Below are 21,497 nucleotides of genomic sequence, written 5' to 3'. Positions count from 1 at the left end.
AGTTTTGATACAGAAACGGCACTGTTTTATTTAGCTTTGTATTACATTGTTGGCATTCCTTTGATTTTCTTGTTTGTTTTTGCATTTAATTTTTGAGATGAAAGAAGGAAGCTGGAGAGGGAGTTTAAGAAAATTAAAGGAACCCATGTAATAGTTTCACTCTGGAACAGAATTATATATTTGGACCACTGGCACCTTCTAGTTAGTCTGCAACACGATCTGGCAGTGCTCACATCCTGTTAATAGCCATTCGATGCTTGTGCGTGCTCGTGCTGTTTTATACCAAGTCAAACCACTGCTCTATCTAGATCAGTATTGTCTACACAGACTGGCAGCAGTTCTCCCGGGTTTTAGATAATAAGTCTTTCCCAGCCCCGCCTGGAGATGCCGGGGATTAAACCTGCGACCTTCTGCATGCTCCGCCAGTTAATGTCCCTTCCCTGCACTAGGGGCTAAGTGTACTTTTGCACCCAGGGCTCGGTGCATTCCGCAACAGCAGGGTCCAGTCAAGGGAAACGGGAGTTGGGGCACCTTTTGCAGCTTTGTTGTTTGCATACGAAGTGAGTTTTCTGGCTGCAAAGCGTTCAGTAAGCAGCCGGTGAAATGTCACAGGCCAGTAACACAGGGACCCTGCATAGTGCGTTAGGGTTCCTTTGTGCTCCTCCTAGCGATTAGCAGGTTCAGAAATGTGAGAAACGCATCCCTTTAATTCGCCTAATTTACACTGCTTTCAGAATTCAGCCGGGGAAGAATTCCAATTCGCTCGGTGCAGAATCGGCGGAGATTAAGCGCGCTGTGTACGTTTGTGTGAATGAGGCTGGGAGTGCAAAGCTCCGTCTCTGCGCGAGAAAGGGCCGCTAATGGATAGGGGAGCATCGGAGGGCATGCACGCGCGCACCATCCATGGCCGCCCTGCCCTGCCTTGTGCTCTGACTTGCTTTGGCAAGCGCCGATCTGCAAAAACCAGCGCACGCGGCAGCACCCCACCTCCGGGGGGGGGGGAGGTGGCCCGTTAGTCCCCCCCCCCCAATTTCCAGAACGGCCTCACAGCGAGGCAAGCCCTCGATTAGCACGGATTAATCACTCCCCCGCTCTTTCTCCTCCTCTCCCTCCCCCAGGCGGGAGTGGCCATTCAGCCAACCTGCCGCCTGACTAACTCACTTTAATTCACTGCCTGCTCTCGCTCGCCTCCAAATCGATACAGAGGCTCGCTTGATCCCAGGCGCGCTCGCAGCCGGAGCTGAGCACAGTTGGCGCTTGCCAGACTGCAGCAGCGACTGCGCGGCTCTCCCAGCTTTTGCCCGGGACTTTTTTTCCCTCCACCTCCCCTTTACTATTTTAAAGGAAAGCATTCGCGATCCACCGAGGCGGAGACAAGGCGAAAGCCGACCGGCAGCCCCAGCAAGCCGAGCAAAGTCCCGTTTCCCTAGGAGAGGGGTGGGTTGGGGGTGCTTGCATTTTACGCACACACACACACGCACCCTCCAGGCAACTGGGTGGCAGAATCGCTCTCCTCCTCTTCCTGGACTTGGAAACCTCGAGCTGCCTCCGGTCTGAGGGATCCGCTTTTTGACCTTCGCAGAGAGAGAGAGAGAGAGGCTGCCCGGGGTTGCATCGCGGGGGATGCCGTTGCGGGGCTCGGGGCCTGCAGGGCTCCGGGCCGAGGGTTGCTCGTCCCTTATGCCGGCGAGGAAGCTGCTGTCGGGGGAAGGAGCGCGGCGGAGAGGCAGGGCGAGCCCAGCGGCGCAGCGCGCTCCGGGGATCGGGCTGCGCTAAAGCGGGCGGGCGCGGGACCCCGGGAGCTGGAGCTCGGAGGAGCAGCAGCAGCAGCAGCAGGCGGAGGACGGACAACTTGGGTCTCCGAGCCACGGCGATGGCCACGGCGGCGCCCTCTGGCAGGAGTCCGCCTGTGGAGTTGCCGTGATGTTTGGCGGTGCTGGCGGGAGAGGCGGGCGGCGGCGGCGCAGCGGCCGGGATCCGGTTCCCGGAGTGTGAGCGGTGGAGCTCGCTCGGAATCCACGCGCGGAACTTGCCGGGCGTTCATTGGCTCCGGGAGGTTGCTGTTCTCCCACGGATCTCCAAGCCGGCGGATCGGCGGACCGGATCGGATCAGGCTTCTTGAGGGAACCATTCCCTCCTGTGTCCCAGGGCTTCCAAGAACGGCACTAGGTAAAATGATGATAATAATAGTAATAGTAACAGTTCTTCAGACAAGGTCCTTATTAAATGAGATTTGTTTTTCTAAAAAGGAAAAGCTCTCGGATTTATTTGGAAAGTGCCCAGAAGCTTTGCTCAGGCAGGCAGATTGACTGACAAATCAAATCCCGATACTGTACTGCGGTGATGGGTTCATTGTGAACCGTATGGTGGAAGTCTGGATATTGGGCATATATGGCATTCACACGTGATTGCTCGTAACTCCAGGCGATTTTTGTGACCGTGTGAAACTCAAGATACTTCTGAGTGTTGGCAGGCACGAGAATGTGATTTTCAGCTTTCAGCTGTGAAAAGGGGAGGAACTCTGTGTGTATGTCCTCCCCCTTTCACAAAATTAAATTAGGATTCTTCATAGCCACCAGATTTTGAATATTAAGTCTGCTATTTGGCATCAAACGATATGTGACTTGGGAATTCTGTGGTTTAACTTTTTTTTTGAAGAAGCAGACTTCAAAATGGGTACCTAGTGTGGATTGCCCCTGCTCCACAACTGAAAGGGAATAGAGCCCCCATTCTGTCTGTTTCAGAGACCAGAGCAAGATTGGTTCTCCCACCCTATGTTGGCTTTTCAAAACCTAAAGACTCCAGGAGTTGCAGTGCACCGAATTCACACATAGTTTGACCCTACTATTACTATCTAGGCAGGCAGCTCCCTTTCTTTCTCTCCCTCTGTTTCTCTCACTCAAACACATGTGTTTGATAAGCTGTGCAGGGAAGGGTAGGCTGTGTAGGAATGTAGGAAACCGCGTTGTACAGAGCAAGACCATTGGCCTTTTGAGCTCAGTATTGTATACACTGACTGGCAGCAGCCGTCCAGGATTTCAGACCTAGGTCTTTCCCCTGGAAATGTTGTGGATTAAACCCGAAACCCTCTGCATGCAAAGCAGATGCTGTACCACTGAGCCTCCTTACGATGCTCCCCAAACTGCTGCCGAGTGGTTTTTGGCTGCTTATGGAGGAATTGAGAAGGCAAAGTTGCCTTGCCTCTGATTCACATGACCGCTTGAGCTTCTGGCCAGCAGGGTTCTCCGTCTACGTTATGACTTCCTCCTCGTCAAACTGGACAGGGGACCGTTTCCATGCCATGTGCTGGGCTGATCTCCCTTTCCACGCTTCCTTCACAGCTGCTCAAAACCCTGCAATTGTGATCAAAGTCCCACGTTCAGCAAGGGACAAAGGGTGCAAGAATTGAGTGAAAGCGTTCCAGAGAGAGAGGAATGGATGGACAGACAGACAGACACTTCCAGCTTTTGAAAGCGGTTATGGTTCGGTGAATGGAAAGCTGCAGAACCTCCTTTCCGGCTTTTAGGATATAGCTGCTTTGTCTCAACTAGATGACCTTTAAACATTGCCATTTGCCCCAGGTTAAATCAAATACCTCTGGCATGGAGGAAGAAGCCCTTTAACCAGGCCAACGTACAAGGCGGGAAGACCAGAGGCGTGTGAACGCATGAGAATTGGAGAAGGGGCTCTTAGATACAGAGAGAAATGTACAGTGGTACCTTGGGTTACATACGCTTCTGGTTACACACGTTTCCGGTTACAGACTCCGCTAACCCAGAAATAGTGCTTCAGGTTAAGAACTTTGCTTCAGGATGAGAACAGAAATCGTGCTCCGGCGGCGCGGCAGCAGCAGGAGGCCCCATTAGCTAAAGTGGTGCTTCAGGTTAAGAACAGTTTCAGGTTAAGTATGGACCTCCGGAACGAATTAAGTACTTAACCCGAGGTACCACTGTAGTATGTTTGGCTTGAGACATTGCTGCTGTGTTGAAATCTTCCTTCTCAGGGGCCATCTCCTTGAAATTGCTAAAGCTTCACCATCCATGACCCTGCTTGCAATTGTGAAAAGCTCTTCTCAAACAGGTGTGCCTCATGTAGAACTCACTCAGTTATTGGGGCTGTGTGTCTCGACACTGGACAGACACATACCACTCCGGGGAACGGAGAGGTGTCTCTTCCAGGGCTGCATGATAAGCTGCTAAGTGGGGAACCAGCCCATAATTTTCTGAGCACCTCCCTAAGGGAGAACACCTATCCTATCCCATGGGTAGGCAAACTAAGGCCTGGAGGCCGAATCTGGCCCAATCACCTTCTAAATCCGGCCCGCGGATGGTCCAGGAATCAGCATGTTTTTACATGAGTAGAATGTGTCCTTTTATTTAAAACTCATCTCTGGGTTATTTGTGGGGCCTGCCTGGTGTTTTTACATAAGTAGAATGTGTGCTTTTATTTAAAATGCATCTCTGGGTTATTTGTGGGGCATAGGAATTCATCGATTTTATTTTATTTTTTCAAAATATAGTCCGGCTCCCCACAAGGTCTCAGGGACAGTAGACTGGCTGACCCCTGACCTATCCTAAGGGAAGAAGAGGAGAAGCTACAGTGTCTCCAAATAGGCCAATTTCAGGTGGTGGGGTTAGCAGGAGGTGTGTCTGAAGGACAGGTGCAGCAGTGCCTTAATGGTGAACTCTGATTTCCCTCTGATAACCCTAACCTAGAGCCTTCTGTTTGCCATGGGAATCAGTTCCACAAGGGTGAGTTTGCTCTACCCACTCAGGCATGTTGCCAAGTGGGATTCATCTTGCAGTTAGGGCCATCGCTGAGCAAACGGTGGTTTAATTAATTAATTAATTAATTAATTTGTAGCGTTCGTACCCCACTCGTCAGCCATAAAAGGGCTCCCTGTGGTGGCTTACATACAATAAATTAAAACAAGAGAGTCCCTTGCCCTGAGGGCTTGCAATCTTAAAAAGAAAACATGACTCATAAGGGGAAAGGGAAGAAGGAAGGAGGTTGGGGGAAATTGCCAGTCCTTAACAACAGTTCTTATAATGGCCATCTAGCAGAGTTCAGGGGTAGGAGGTGACGAATGAAGCTGGTCTTGATGGAATGAGCCCTATTTCTTGTCTCTCCTGCTGAGACCATCTGATAGAATGGCACGGTTGCTGCTAGGAAGGTAGGAAGTTCAGTTTGTGATGGTTGGCTGCGTGAGTCGGAGCCAACATAGTCAATGTCTCTCTTTTCCCACATGGAGAGGCACCTGCCAGGTAAGAACAAGGTTATCAGGAGTGGGGGATTCCAATTAAAATACTTCTCTCAGTAGCATCTGTTGAAGGAAACCCATTTGGCTAACCCTGTAGGGATGGAGAAACAGTGGCTCTTACATTGTCAGACTAGGTGATATCCATGGGTCTCTGTCCAGTGTTGGAAACTCAGATATATAAGCTAGGTGGCAAATGGCTCCTTGAACCAGGGCTACAGTCGCCAAAATGGAATGTCTTGTTGCCATTTCAGGGCCAGGCAGATCAAAAGTTGTATTTTTCAATATGGCTTTTTGGTTCCTGAATCCATTCTGACGGTTCAGATAAAATATCACAGATAAATTCTATAGGATGTTGTAATGGTTGTAAGGGGTTACTTGTGCGTAAGTCGCCTGCTAGTTGTGTCCGATTGCCTGGTTCACCATGCCTTGGCTGACAGCCCACACTCCGTGGCCGGTCAGTCGCTTGCAGAATCTGTCAGTGGGCGTTTCTTGAACCTTTTCCAGCATAAGAGCTGTTTGACGCCAAGTCTCCTCCTACTTTCCCTGCGCGGAACTCGTCTGCGCAAGTAAGGGGAAGGCAGGGGTGTGCCAGCGCTCTCTCCACTGGTCTCTGATACAGGGTCTTGGAGACCCGTCTCCAATTCCTCCATCTCCCTCCCTTCTCTACTGGTGTTGCGCTGAATTCCTTCCCCCCTGCTGGTCCCCTCTCCGGCATCGCTCTGGAGCCCTGCCTCCGCCTCTCGCTCTGATGTCAGTTCCCTGACAGATGTGTTGTTGGTGTGTGAAAACAGGCAAGATCCAAGGATCCCCAGGCATGTGCCTCCAGATGGTGGAGACTTCAGGTGTCATCCTGGCGCCCGGGGAATCTTCACCTGGTCACAGGTTGCCGATTGCCATGTGAAAAATGCGCCTGGCACATTTCAAACACTGGTCCCTTCCAAACCTGTGATCCTGTGCATATGAGAATTGAATCTATAAGAGGAAACCAGCCAGACCAGTTCCTTTTGCTAGCCAGCTAGTTAAGTCCTGCGGTTTACATTAGAAAGAGGCTGCCCTGTTGCTATAGAGACACATTGGGGTAACCCTCCTCACCTGGTTGGAAGGGACATCACCTCGTAAGGTAGAAGAACAATAGCCAGAATGTTGTGCACTGAGTTTGGCTGGTGCTGGAAGCTGGAGAGACACAGACATGTCTGCTCTGGGGTAGACCAAAAGCTGTGACTTCAGGCTTCTTTGAAAACCTAATGGGGGAGCCGGATCTGTTTGGGTGCAAGTGCTTCGAACCCCTCCATTCTCTGCTCTCGGCATTGTTTCCGGGGCCAATCAGAAGCCGTGTCTTGGTTTGCGAATGTTTTGGAAGTCGAACGGACTTCCAGAATGGATTGAGTTCGAGAACCTAGGTACCACTGTATGTGTAAATAAAAGCATATATCCCAAAGACACCACAGTTTCCACTGACCTTCAGCCCAAGCAAGCTGAACCCTGAGTCAGCGTGGGCATCCTCAGAGACTCTCGCCATTTAGAGACTTGGATACACACAACAATATGTTGCTAGGCTGCGTTTCCCACCGTTACTGACCATCGGCCATGGCTGATGGGTGTTGGAGTCCAATAACATTGGGGGGGGGGGAGATAGGTTCCCCATCCCTGCTGCCCAGAAAGGACTGGAAATTTGCTTCCAGATTACTTATCCCGTGGTATATGTACTCTTGAATTGTTTTCTAAAAGTCTCAACCTGTGCACGTTAACCCAAATAACTTTGCTAATAAAAGTGGTTGCTTCTAACTTGCCCTGAGCAAACTGCACATTAATAGGGATCAACTCTAAAGGTCGGCTGTGGTTTCAAATGTGAAAAAGACCCCAAAATAGAAGTCACGTTAAAAGTATCAATTGAGTTTTCCTCCCTGTTCGTTGCCCATAATAAAATCTTCCCCTCACTTCCCACCCCCATTCATTGTGAGTGATGCCTCTTTAATAAATTAGGACAGGCTACTTGATTCACTGTCATATGGCAGTATGAAGGCATGAAGTGAGTGGCAGCAACTCAGATTCATCAGTGACAAGCAATACGTGATGGGTGTGTGTTTGAAATGGGGTGGCATATTCTCCCCCCCCCCCGCATTTCCAGCCCGTGAGAAGCAGTGCATCTTGGGATGTAGTGGTGTCCCACACATTCTTAACCTAACAAGTATGAAAAATATACCTGCAACATACAACACAGAGATATAAAAAGGACATATAAAAACCTGTGTGGTGTGCATTGCGTTAGCCAAATGACGGCCATTTTGGGCACAACTTCTCAATTTACCTGCTTATCTTTCCTTAACCTAGACAGCATCTTAAAAAGCAGAGACATCACCTTGCCAACAAAGGTCCGTATAGTAAAAGCCATGGTTTTCCCAGTTGTGATGTATGGAAGTGAGAGCTGGACCATAAAGAAGGCTGATCGCCAAAGAATTGATGCTTTTGAATTATGGTGCTGGAGGAGACTCTGGAGAGTCCCATTGACTGCAAGAAGATCAAACCTATCCATTCTTAAGGAAATCAGCCCTGAGTGCTCACTGGAAGGACAGATCCTGAAGCTGAGGCTCCAATACTTTGGCCACCTCATGAGAAGAGAAGACTCCCTGGAAAAGACCCTGATGTTGGGAAAGATGGAGGGTACTAGGAGAAGGGGACGACAGAGGACGAGATGGTTGGACAGTGTTCTCGAAGCTACAAACATGAGTTTGAGCAAACTGTGGGAGGCGGTGGAAGACAGGAGTGCCTGGAGTGCTCTGGTCCATGGGGTCACGAAGAGTCCAACACGACTAAACAACAATAATCTTTCCTTAGGGCTCGGCATAGGAGCCAACTCTTAGGGGCTGTGGGGGCTTTGGCCCCCGAAATAAAATATTTGAGGGGGCTGGGCTCCCACAAAGTTAGTGGGCATTCAAATGGTGTATGTGCACTGCGTCATGTGATTGATTATGTGGGGCAGGGCTTACCTGGGCCCCCACAATATTTTGGCACCCTGAGACTTGGGAACCTTTGTGCCCCTTCCAGTGTTGCTGAGCTACAGCTCCCATCAGCCTTAGCAAGTGTAGCCAGTGGGCAGGGATGATGGGAGTTGTGGTTCAGCAACATGGTTGGGGAGGTTCATCACACCTGCCTTATGTTGAGCAATGCAGACAATCGGATATTGGATTCAAAGCACTTAAAATACATGATGCTCTGTATCTTAGATCAAGCTGCTGCGTCCTGTCTGACAGCCGCCCAGATCAGTTCCTGGAGTCTGAAGACTGATGGCTCCAATCAGATTTGTTTATCTCAGAAGCCAGGAGTGAGGAACTTTTTTTAAAAATCTGGAGTGACGCATTCCCTAGTGGTCAACCTTGCATGCCAGCAGTTGGCAGGGTGGGACAGAGCTAAAAGCAGGTGTGCAAATAATTGTGACTCTCACCTCTCGTACAGTAGGCAACATTCCATCCGTGTAAAAATTCAGAGTTTCCCACACCTACTCTAATCTTTCCATCAAACATGCAGGCAGGCAAGAGGGATTATCACATATTCCAGTCAGGCAGAAGCACGCGAGGAGGGCACCAAGCAAAGACCAGGGAGGTTGTGTGACCTACTTAAAGTCTCAAGGGTCTAATAAAGAGGCTTGCAGCACCACATTTGACTCCCAGGCTTAAGATTCCTCACCCCTGGCAGAAAACACTTTTTGCAAAATTGTAAAGGTTAACCCAAAGGCTTCTTGAATTTCTAAATCGCATGATTTCGTGACGCTGTTTCCATCTCTATCAGCAGAGGCTGTTTCTTTCTCTCTGTAATGCAGCCTAATTCTTGCTAGCTGTAACTTTTTCCTCCTTGCCAAAGACCCTTTCCTTACGACACACTTCGCTCTTTAGGCACCACGTGCGTTGGGTCAGCGGTGGGCACACTTCATGCTCGCAGGGTCTACTTTGCTTACTAGACCCAAAATCCAAAGCACACAATTAAAGAATTTGGATTCGGGGTATTTTGGTCCGAGTTGCAGAACCGAATGGAGCTTACTGTCTTCCCTACACTGTTGCTTACTCCAAGGTCTCTTCATCTCAGCAATATAACTAGGATGTGGGGAAAGGAATCGTTTGTTGTTGTTGCCATGGTTAAAATATTAAAATATTAAAAAATTAAAAACAGTGAATGATACCCAATGTAGAGTAGACACATTGGCAACAGTGACCATAACTCCATTTATTTCAATGGGTCTGCTCCGAATAGGATAGCCTTTGTTATCACTCGACCAGCCCCGTTCCTGATGTTTTCTTACACGCCTTGAATATTTTTTCCTTCTTTTAGGAACATTCCTGGGTTTTTTGTTTGGGAATTCATAAATTCATGCTTGCTTGTGCACTGTCTTCTTAGGATATTCTTTAGGAGAGGAGAGGTTGGAAACTGAATTAAATAAGTAGGTGGTGCATCGGTGTCGCCTCTGTTTCACTCCTGTTTGTGTCGATCATCTGTCTTTACCTGCCTGCAGCATGTGAAGGCAGCTATCATTAGCCCAGTATTGATTAGTCTATACCTGTCCTCCTGTGTTGCGGTCCAACTAGGGCTAGGTCTGGGAACGAGAAGCATATTGGCTCAACTAGATGAGAGCCTAGAGCCTGTGACAGCTATTTTATTGCTTGCTACTTAATGTTGTGGCACTACTTAATACGTTGCTCTTAAAAACCAGTTAAACCTGGAAGAGGCATAAATTCTGCACAGAGCGATCTATACTAATATTGCTCTTCGTTAGGGCTCCTGGCAACTTTATCAATGGGGAGATATATATATCTACGAAATCTACGAAAGCATATATATATATATATATATATATATATATATATATATATATAAGCTGCAAGGAGGATCAAACACAGCAAAGAGGGGAGACCAAGCGAAGGGAACATGCACACAAGCTTGCACGTTTCTGCGCACACCCACACCCGCACAAAAGTGCTGCGTGTGGTGGAAAAATATCTCATTTCAAGCAGCCTGAAAGTGTTCTGGTCTCTGCCTTCCATGCCTCATTTGGGATTTTTTTCTCCGCAGATCTGTTATCTGCATTGATTCCGACTCCTGATTGTTTGCCGTGTTATTTTCTGCTCTTCTCTAATCTTCGTAGTTTCTTTTGTTGCGTTTTGCTTGTCTTCGCTGGAACTTGCATCTCTCCACATCTGCAGTCGTGAATGCCATTAGCTGTCTTCTCAAGTACATCACTGAACAAATCCCTGATTCCCCTGTCAAAGCCATCCTCGCAGTTGCTGCCCTTTGTAACTTAAGAGTTTTCAGAGCTTGCACAGCATAGCAACTAACAACCTGATCCTATTGTTTGCTCAGGATTGAATCTCACTCTTTTTCATAGAGCTTACTCCCAAATAACTGAGCATGGATTCGTACTGCACAAGACTGTTCAAATCTCACCTCTGCCGTGAGCTCAGAAGGTGGTCTTAAGCTACCCATTATCTCTGGGCCACAACTTTACTCCCCCCACAACTTTAAAATGAGGATAATAATATTCACCTGAATTGCAGTATGGATTAATGAGATGCAAAGTGTTTTGATTGCTGTTCAAATGGTAAGTCCAATACCTATGTATCTTTTTGAGAGCTGCTATTATTGTTGTTTATTAAATTTATTGCCTCCCCTTCACCAGCAGGTCCCAGAGCGGATTACAACAATTGAAAATTCAGAATTAAAAACAATTAGAAACGCATTGCATGTACACGAATACTAAAATCCGCTCTCCGTTGAAGTGTTTGTTTATAATGTCTCAAAACTGTTTCCCCCGTGTTGCTCAAATGCAGTGCTAAGAAATTGACAGTGAAAACCACATCAAAATAATCTTATAAATACAGTTTATACCCTGGTAACCAGAAAGGAATGTCGCTATCCATTTCTATAACTATAGGCCTAAACAGGGACAGAAGACAAAGTGAATCACTTTTAAACCTCTCCCTCTAAAATAAATGGGACTTGTTAAAAATATTTCAATTTATCTGTATCACATTCCTAATTTGTACCTAGACCCAGAGGCTTGGGTAGATAAAATCTTTCACTGATTAATCTTCTTACACTGGTGAGGTTGTATCAGAGTACACCCGCTGCAATTAACAAAGCCAAGTCAGTCATGCCCAGTGTTCCAATCAAGAGAAGTAATAGTACCACTCTATTCATCCTTAAGGGACGCGGGTGGCGCTGTGGGTTAAACCACAGAGCCTAGGACTTGCCGGTCAGAAGGTCGGCGGTTTGAATCCCCGTGATGGGGTGAGCTCCCATTGCTCGGTCTCTGCTCCTGCCAACCTAGCAGTTCAAAAGCACGTCAAAAGTGCAAGTAGATAAATAGGTACCGCTCCTGTGGGAAGGTAAACGGTGTTTCTGTGCGCTGCTCTGGTTCTCCAGAAGCAGCTTAGTCATCCTGGCCACATGACCCGGAAGCTGTACGCCGGCTCCCTCTGCCAATAAAGCGAGATGAGTGCCGCAACCCCAGAGTTGGCCACGACTGGACCTAATGGTCAGGGGTCCCTTTACCTTTACCTTTATTCTTCCTTGGTCAGACCACACCTGGAGTTCCAGGTGCCACAGATTCAGAACAATATTGACAAGCAGGAACATGTGCAGAGGAAGGCGACCAAGATAATCAGAGGTCTGGAAACCATGCCTTATGAGGAATGGTTGAAGGAGCTGGGTATATTTAGCTGAGAGGAGATATGATAGCCATCTTCAAATATTAGAAGAGCTGTCACATGGAAGATGGAGCAAGCCTGCTTTTTCCTGCTCTGGAGGATAGAACTTGAACCAACGGCTTCAACTTACAAGAAAGGAGATTCCGACTAACCATCAGGAAGAACTTTCTGACAGTAAGAGCTGTTCAGCAGTGCAACGGACTCCCTTGGGGTGGTTGTCAACGCTCCTTCCTTGAGGTTTTTAAGCAGAGCTTGGATGGCCATCTGTCATGGATGCTTTAGTTGGGATTCCTGCATTAGAGGGGGTTGCGCTAGATGACCCTTGGAGGTCCCTCCAAACTTTACTACCCTCGGGAAGTCTAGCATTAGATACATGGACGCGGGTGGCGCTGTGGTCTAAACCACTGAGCCTGTTGGGCTTGCCGATCAGAAGGTCGACGGTTCGAATCTCCACAACGGGGGGAGCTCCCATTGCTCGGTCCCAACTCCTACCAAGCTAGCAGTTCAACAGCACACCAGTGCAAATAGATAAATAGGTACCATTGTGGTGGGAAGGTAGATAGCGTTATCGTGCGCTCTAGTTTCTGTCACAGTGTTCTGTTGTGCCAAAAGTGGTTTAGTCCTGCTGGCCACATGACCCGGAAAGCTGTCTGCGGACAAACGCCGGCTCCCTCGGCCTAAAAGTGAGATGAGCGCCACAACCCCCATAAAGTGGTACCTCGGGTTAAGAACTTAATTCGTTCCGGAGGTCCGTTCTTAATCTGAAACTGTTCTTAACCTGAGGTACCACTTTAGCTAATGGGGCCTCCCACTGCTGCCACGCCGCCGGAGCAGGATTTCTGTTCTCATCCTGAAGCAAAGTTCTTAACCCGAGGTACTATTTCTAGGTTAGCGGAATCTGTAACCCGAAGCGTCTGTAACCTGAGGTACCACTGCAGTCACTTTTGACTGGACTTAACCGTCCAGGGGTCCTTTACCTTACCGTAACCTTTTAGATACATGGGGCATTTAAGCCTTCATGAGGTTTCCTTAATCACAGTGACCCTTACTTTAGGTTCGACAAACCCGATTCTGTGCTATAGTGAGCCTCCCACAACTGCTGGAATAGAGATGGTCAGTTTTCAACCAGATTGTTGGTGGTGTGGCTGCATCCCAGAACCCAGAGGCTGGGGTCAGTTCATAGGAACATAGGAAAGGAGGTTTGCTGTATACAAAGTCAGATTTTTCTTTTAAAAAACAACAAGGGGCCTGGAAATTTTCTAAATAAATAAATTATGAGTTGGAAGGCACCCCAAGTATTGTCTAGTGCAACCCCCTACAATGCATACAAACTCTCCTCTATCACACCTCCTCTCCACGGACCACACCCCTTACTGACACTGCCTGTGTTCCTATGGAAGACCCAGTATGGTCTACTCTGACTGGCAGCTGCTCTCAGGGTATTCAGAGAGGAGCTTTTCCCAACCCTGCCTGGAGGCAGTACCTGGAATCGAATCTGGGGCCTTCTGCAGGTAAGGCAGTTGTTCTGCCACTGAGCTACCACCCTTCAACTAAAGTTGATATATATATATATATATGCTTTCGTAGATTTTCACGGGTACAGGAATGCAGGTTTTGGTGTCCTCGGGTGTCTTCCTGTGTAAAAGTTGGGGTGTCTAGGCGACGTTTCGACGAGGTCTCACTCGTCATCTTCAGGCTGGTGCTTTCGGCTTCTTGTTACTGGAACAGAGCTGGATCTCAGTGTTTGAGTTCCTATAAATACTGTTGAGGGGGTGTGGTGTATAGCCTCCAATGTTCTGGGCAGAGAGGAAGTTCCCAGGCTAGTGTGCCTTTTCTTCTTTTGTTCCTTAATTACTTGAGGGATATCTTGAGTGATTTCTATATATATATAGTTTTAAGCGATAGACTCTCCTTCCATCCCAGCTTGTTCTCCCACTTTGCATCTCCTTCCCTCCCTTCTCAGATGCTCCCCAGCGCCAGGAAGCCTTCTTAGCCTTCGTCTCCTCCTGCTGATGCCTCTCTGGCCCAGGGGGTCTCTTTGCTCAGCGGGAGCACTGCAAACCTTGGAATTTTAAAGGCAACCTTAGCAGCCGACTTAATAAGCCTTGCTATTCCAATCCCTACCCACCCCGTGCGTGCGAGAGAGGCTGAGGCACAGAAAATATAATGTAAACATAATGCCTGTGGTGGTTGTGGGAACGCGGGCTTAACTTGATCGCCTCCAGTGCATCTGCATTTCAAAAGCCATTCCGCTCAATAAGGAGGCAGGCCCCACATTTCGGCGGCGCACGACTGGAATGATTTCATGCGCAGAGCAAGCCATTATGTTGTTTTCTCTCCTCCCAAATGCTAACCAGCTTCGGTTTGCAGGAGCATTTTTCAGACTTTTACTTTCCTGGAGCCGTTTCTCATCTAAATATCTTCTAAGCAACCCCTGTAGAATACCAGTGCATTGCAAAGGATTCTGGGATCTAGAATCTAGAGCAGGGCCTTTCATCCTGAGGGCTGCATTTCCTTCTGCGGGTGGGGAACCTCAGGCGCAGGAGCCAAGTGCGGCCCTCCAGGACCTTTTAACTGGCCCTCGGAACTCTCTGCAGACCACACCCCTCCTGGGCACCCCAAGTGTTTTTTGCCTGGCTGGAATGTAGCCTCAAACTCCCATAATGCCTCTTGCTTGTCTAGATGGAGGATAAGGAAGGAAGTACAGAAACTTTCCTGTCCCCACAGCACAAAGAAAAAATTCACATTCATTCTTTCACCTGCCACTGGCCTGTGGCCCTCAGAACATTGCCCAGAAGGTTATATGGCCCTTGGGTAGGAAAAAAGTTCCTCACTATTGAAATTTCCCAATAGTACTTAGTGCAGGCAACTCCCCACTCATGTGTGACTGCACACATGCGCAGCACTGGGAGGTAAATAATTCAGACCTGGGAATGGCAGGAGAGAGCTGGAAAGTCCTTGTGGCTCACGAGGAGACCCTCCCAGAGGACGTCAGTGAGCCAAAATTCCAGAAATTTAAAAAGCTTCAAAAACCCAACAACTTAAGGGCTCTAAAACTGCATGTGGGATCTCTCGCTGTTGCTGCGCTGCTCCACTTGACAGCTGTTTGGCAGGAAGCTGCGCACTGTTCCCTGCCCTTTCTGGTGATCTGGAGGCAAAGGTACTGTATAAAAGGGGCGGGGGAAAGCAAGTGTTTAGAGGTTGTCCCCCACTTAAGTTCATTTTGCTTATGCGCACTGAGGCCTGGAACGTAAGTTGCTTGTAATCCAAAATATTTTCCTTGCCCTGTTGGGACCGTCAGCTCCTAGCAAATTGATATATATTTTTGGCACATTTTCTTCTTCTTTTTTTAATAAGTAGAGAGAAGCTTAGTACTTACATAACCTTTTCCCCAAAGTGCTCAAAGTACAGTACCATTATCCCAAAATGTTATAGATTCTGGCTTGGAAAGCACTTTCATTCAGGTAGCATTCAGGACAGCTTGAATGAAACACCCCTGTTCAGTTTCCAGGGCTAGAGTACGATAGCCATGCGATCCCCATGGGAACTAAGAGGAGATTGATTTGCTTTGTGCAGCTGAGGGGCTCTTTGGTGCAGAGATACAGAAGGCTTGACATCCTTATCGAAAGCTGCATAATGCACAGTACGTCAGGGATGGGGAGAGCACATGGCCGTGATGACTCGGGAGCCCTTAAAATGTTTTGACTAACGTGTGCCTCTTTTTTGCAGGATGGTGCCTCCCCCACCCATTAACAAGCCCCACGTCTGCCTCTCCACCACCCTCATCATGAGCAGCATGGTCCTGATGGACGCCTACCTGGTGGAGCAGAACCAGGGCTCCCGGAAACTGGGCATTTGCATCATGGTCTCCGTCGGGGACATCTGCTTCCTGGTTGTGCTCAGGTATGTGGCCGTGTGGGTCGGGGCCGAGGTGAGGACTGCCAAGCGAGGCTACGCCATGATCCTCTGGTTCCTGTACGTCTTTGTCCTGGAGATCAAGGTCTACTTCATCTACCAGAACTACAAGGCGGACCGCAAAAGCTTGGACCTCATGGCGCGCAAGGCTCTGACCCTCCTGCTCTCCATCTGCATCCCAGCCCTGTACGTTCTGCTGGTGGCCACAGAGCACATGGAATACGTCAGGACGTTCAAGAAGAAGGAGGACCTCCGCAACCGGCTCTTCTGGGTCATTGTGGACATGTTGGACGTGCTAGACATCCAAGCCAACCTTTGGGAGCCCCAGAAGAAAGGGCTGCCCATCTGGGCCGAAGGCCTCATGTTCTTCTACTGCTACATCCTCCTCTTGGTCCTGCCTTGCGTCTCGCTGTGCGAAATCAGCATGCAAGGGATCAGCATCGTGCCTCACCGCATGATGCTCTACCCGATGCTGAGCATGCTCACCATCAACATCGCCACCATCTTCATCAGGGGCAGCAACATGGTGTTTTTCAGGGACATCCGGGTCTCCGGCATCTTCATGGGCAAGAACGTGCTGGCCATTGCCCTCAAGGTCTGCATGTTCGCGCAGTACAGGAAGCACCTGCGCCATGCGCCGGCAGGATCTGGCGCGGCGGCGGCGGCAGACCCCCAGCACAACACCATGGCCCAGACGCAGCCTGCCATACACCTGCTGAAACCCCAAAACCAGAGTCCCTGTCCCGAAGGGCTGGCCCAGGAGAACACATGACAGCCGGGCATCTCCCCACACCAGGCGGCAAGTAGCACCTGTCTGTGGTCACTAGGGTCACCTGCAAAGATGAACAACGCCGGTTGGGCCCTGCATAGTCAGTGCTGGTCCCTCCAGAAAGTCTGCAAGAGACCTCTTCCCTCCCTTGCACAGGCTGTGTCCTGGAATGGCCCTGGGCTGAGGTGGGGTCACTTTTAGAGTGGCGCAGAACGGATCCCAACCCTGACACCAAGGTGCAAGCTAGCAGGCCGCAGAGACTGGAGAGTGGCAGCCTTGGGGATGATAAGATCTGCTCAATGGATAGCGGGCAGCAGCAAGCAATTCAACTCCTTCCTTTGCCTTTTGTGTACTCATTCATATCTGTCACCCAAGTTGCTTTGGAACGTCGCCAGTTGGAATGCCTGGGGGCAGGCCTTGAGGAAACTGGTAAAATGCCTTTTCCGCATCTGTTTGACATATACAGTGCTGGTGACCTTCCTTTCTGGTATGGGCCAAAGGCACTTGGTCTACTACCTGCCTGCTCACATTCCTTGGGAGTGCCTGGGGCAGGGAGGACGTTTTTGGCCAGCCTTTCCCCAAACTGAATCCTTCCAGATGTTTTGGGCCACGACTCCCGTCAGCCGCAGTCACCGCAGCTCATGGGAATTGTAGTCCAAAACATCTGGAGAGGCGACAGGTTGAGGAAGTCTAGCGTAGGGTTTCCATCTACAATTGTCCTCCCCCAGTGGAAACATGCTGGATCATGGCCATTTATTTTCTTTCTTTCCCCCCATTGAAAACGTTCCCAATAAAACAAAAGGCCAAGCCCTGAGGTTTTCTATTCTGTCTGTCTGTCTGTCTGTCTCTCTCTCTCTCTGCAAATGGCTTGCCAGCCTTCTTTTCCCCCCAGCAATTTGGAAAATATTTGGGTCTGGTGTTCTCCAGGAGGGCGAGAAAGGCAAAAACAAGTTTTGGCTGCAGGAATCAAACTGAGGACTAAGGGGCACGGAATAGCTTCCAAATTTGTCACCCCAGGGATTGTGTTGCTGCTCTGCTCTGAATCCTTTTAAAACGAAACTAAACAAAACCCTCACCTAATGCGTGGTTTGAAATTATTGTTTGAAAATTCTATGTTCATCCATCCAGGGACTGGGGTAGGAAATTTATTCTTATTGAATCAAGGAGCAGGTGCAGGCTTTTCTTTTCAAACAATATTCTAAGCCTGACAATGTTCTTGTAACTTGATAGAGACAGCTGTGGATATGGCTGATCTCGTGAGAATGGAAAAAGACAGAACGAACGAGGCGGTTCCTTCTATTTTTTCCAGCTGCGGGAGTGTTCAGGGTTTGGTTTTTTTCTTCTTAATTTTTTTTTATATCTATGCACCTTTTGATTATATTTCAAGTTTATTATTTTTCATCCATAGAATCATAGAATTGGAAGAGACCACAAGGGCCATCAAGTCCAATCCCCTGCCAAGCAGGAAACACCATCAGAGCACTCCTGACATATGGTTGTCAAGCCTCTGCTTAAAGACCTCCAAAGAAGGAGACTCCACCACACTCCTTGGCAGCCAATTCCACTGTCGAACAGCTCTTACTGTCAGGAAGTTCTTCCTAATGTTTAGGTGGAATCTTCTTTCTTGTAGTTTGGATCCATTGCTCCGTGTCCGCTTCTCTGACATCCTTTTATATATTTGAACATGGCTATCATATCACCCCTCATGCTTGCAGCCGGATGCTGTACATGTTTACTTGTGAGGCCATGCTGATCAAGTTCCAAGGGGTTTACTCACAAGTAAGCATCTGATTAGCCATTGTGACAACAGGATGCTGGACTAGATGGGTCATTAGCCAGAGCCAGCGGACTCTGCTTGGACTTACGTTGGACTCCAGCTCCCATCAGTCCAAGCCCAACACATCTAATGGCTGGGGATGATGGGAGTTAGAACCCATCAACATCTAAAGGGCCACAGTTTCCCCAACCCTAAGCATAGCTGTTTAATAATAATAATTATTATTATTATTATTAATAATAATATTTATACCTGCCCTCCCCGGCCAGAGCCAGGCTCAGGGCGGCTAACACCAATAAAATAAAATCACAGTAAAAACATAATAGGGGGAAAAGAGAGGGAGGGGGGGACCAATTTAAAACACAGCCTCATTTTAAAATAGCTGATAAATCAAGACCATAAGGGGAGGGAAACATAAGGGTCAGAGCGAGTCCAAACCAAAGGCCAGGCGGAACAGCTCTGTCTTGCAGGCCCTCCAGAACGATGTCAAGTCCCGCAAAGCGTTCCACCACGGTGGGGCCAGTGCTGAAAAGGCCCTGGCCCTAGTTGAAACCAAGCTAACCTCCTTGAGGCTTGGGACCACCAAAGTCTTGTTATTTGTAGACCTTAAGGTCCTCCGCAGGGCATACCAGGAGAGGCGGTCCCGTAGGTATATGGGTCCTAGGCCGCAAAGGGCTTTAAAGGTCGAAACTAGCACCTTTGCATCCTGCCCAATGAATACATCCATGTAAATCAAAACCATTAAACCAACAACTGGTTTTTGTTTCCATATGCTTGCAACACAAATCTGGCGATGTCAGAGCCACCCGTTGGTCCCAGCTCACAAGAGACCCAAGTCCAATCCAGTTTATTTACAAAAGTCTTTATTGAAGATCATTGCTCTTTATACGTTCCATCTCCGTGGCTCTACGTCTGAACGTTAGACCGCTGAAGTCCCCTCTGAGTCGGTACCGCCTCTACACCAGTTTAAGAGGCTTGTGCTGGACCACCTCTTCCTCTCCTTCCTCTTCCGCAGGGTCTTTCTGCCCCCCTGGGTTCCCTCCCGCCGGGACTCGCCCGAGGCTGAATCCTCCGACGCCTCTTCCCCCCTCCTTCGCGCTTTGGGGCCGGGCTCCTCCCCAGGGCTCTCTTCACTTCCGCGCGCCTCCACATTTGAACTTGGCGCGCGTACGTTGCTCCTGACCTTTCTCTCGACCGCTACACTGCTCCCAGTGCTACTCTCTGCCCCTTCCGGCAGAGCGCCCTGCTCCGATCTCCTCCCCCTGTCTCCTTCTTGCTCTGCTCCCTCTGACACACTGGTGACTCCACCCCCTTCACTCCGTTCCGGCGGAGAAACCGGCTCCGATCTCCCACTCTCACTGGGGGCTCCCCTGCTCCTGATTGCTTCCTCCTTGGGGTCCCCTTGGTCTGACCAGGGGGGCTCCCTTTTGCGAGTCCTCTGACTCACTGGACAGACTCACGGACGACCTTTGGTCATTGTCATCCTCCTCCTCGTCTCTCTGGGATTCTTCCCCCTCGCTCTCTGTCTCCTCCCCCATCTGCCCTTCTCTCCCTGAAACCCTGACAGGCGACATCAGCCAACAGCAGCCAACAAATGCTCTCATCTTGGGCGGCCATAGGGACTGCCATTCCCCTTACATGCTCTGGCTGATGTTCCCTCGTCTTGTCTCTGACTCAAGTGATTGAACCAATAACTTATATTCTTAATTTTGTCTGAACCTCCAAATTCGAAAGGCGTTGGAGATACAGGAAGCTGGGCAAGCCCCTCTAAAGGAGCAGGTTATCTTATCTTTGCTAATTGAAGTCAGCAGGGATTCCTAAACTTGATTTATCTTCTAGCCACAGGTCCGGTCTTGAGCAAATGCTCCCTGTTCTCACATTCAGGCTATCAGCTTGGATTATGAGAGACTAAATTTCAAAAATAAAAATAAAATGAAATGAAAGAGTGGGTGAACCAAAAGATCACACAGGACTATATCTTTCTCTTCTCTTTTTCTCATGATATTTCCTCTGCAGATTAGTGGCTTATCTTTAGAAGAGTAAGCGCAATAATTTTGAAATGGTAACAGTGTCTTGGTAGAATCATTTAAGTTGCCATTAGAAATGTGGAGGTTTGCATTACGCATAGCTGTCAACGTTTCCCTTTTTTTAAGGGAAATTCCCTTATTCCGAATAGGATTCCTCGCAAGAAAAGGGAAAAGTTGACAGTTATGGCATTACGGTTGGCAGGCGTGTGTTTTGCAGCCGGATGCTATACATGGTTCTCCAAAAAGCAACTCCCACAGAATTCAATGGAGTTTCCTCCTATATAAAGTACGTAGAAGGTCGCAGTCTTAGAAATAGGTAGTGAGGCGTCAGGAAGGTTTGGAACCTAGGAAGTATAATCACTGGAATATAGCAGATTCCTGCCCTCCTTTTTAAAATTAGTTTTGTTTTATTTTTGCATAATTTTTTAATTAAAGCTTTTTTATTGCACAATATATATCCTAATCTTATATGATATATATATATATATATCCTAATCTTATATGAAAACAAAAGCAGAAAAAAGAGAGAGGCGAGCATGGATGGGGAAGAAAAGGAATAAAGAAAAGAAAAAGGCCTTCCGATTCTCTGTCAGATAAAAAGGATTATTCAAAGCATTTGCACCACCATAATATCCCAGTTTTATTATTTTTAAAACAATTCTCATAAAGTACCGGTAAATTGAGCGGCAAACCTTTTCCAGCATGAGGGCCGCAATCCCTTCCAGGCAGTCTTCTGAGGGCCACATGCCTGTGGTGGGTGGAGCCAGGGGCACAAGTGGGCGGGGCAACACATGCAAATTTCTGCACCTCTGTGCAGTAGCCTATTTTCTGCACATGCTCATAACCCACCAAGAGGCCTTGTCAGAGATCAAGGCCACATTCCAGCCCAGGAAGAGTACTCAAGGAGGGGGGAAAGCAGGCCCAGCAGAGGGAATGACCTGGGGAGGGGGCCAAGGGCTAGACAGAGAAGCCTGGGGTGGAGCTAAATTTGGCCCTGGGTTCTCCAACAACACAATGATCGCTTTTCAATACGTCTTACAAGGAGTTAGGGGTA

At 48.6% G+C, this 21,497-nt stretch overlaps 1 pseudogene across 2 annotated transcripts; it reads left to right on the top strand.

The window, feature by feature from the left end:
• The first annotated feature begins 1,161 nt into the window (after nucleotides 1-1,161).
• Nucleotides 1,162-17,980, top strand: LOC309365833 (transmembrane protein 121 pseudogene; annotated as a pseudogene). Of its 2 annotated transcripts, none has more exons than XR_014173451.1 (2): nucleotides 1,162-2,169; nucleotides 15,685-17,980. The product of XR_014173451.1 is annotated as a transmembrane protein 121 pseudogene (transcript). The 2 variants fall into 2 exon arrangements; XR_014173453.1 differs by lacking the exon at nucleotides 1,162-2,169 and adding an exon at nucleotides 10,133-10,847.
• The last annotated feature ends 3,517 nt before the right edge of the window (nucleotides 17,981-21,497 follow it).

The sequence above is a fragment of the Podarcis melisellensis genome, assembly GCF_964234715.1.
Source record: "Podarcis melisellensis genome assembly, chromosome: 3".
In the NCBI taxonomy this organism is placed as follows: domain Eukaryota; kingdom Metazoa; phylum Chordata; class Lepidosauria; order Squamata; family Lacertidae; genus Podarcis; species Podarcis melisellensis.
This window is presented reverse-complemented; position numbering and strand designations above follow the sequence as displayed.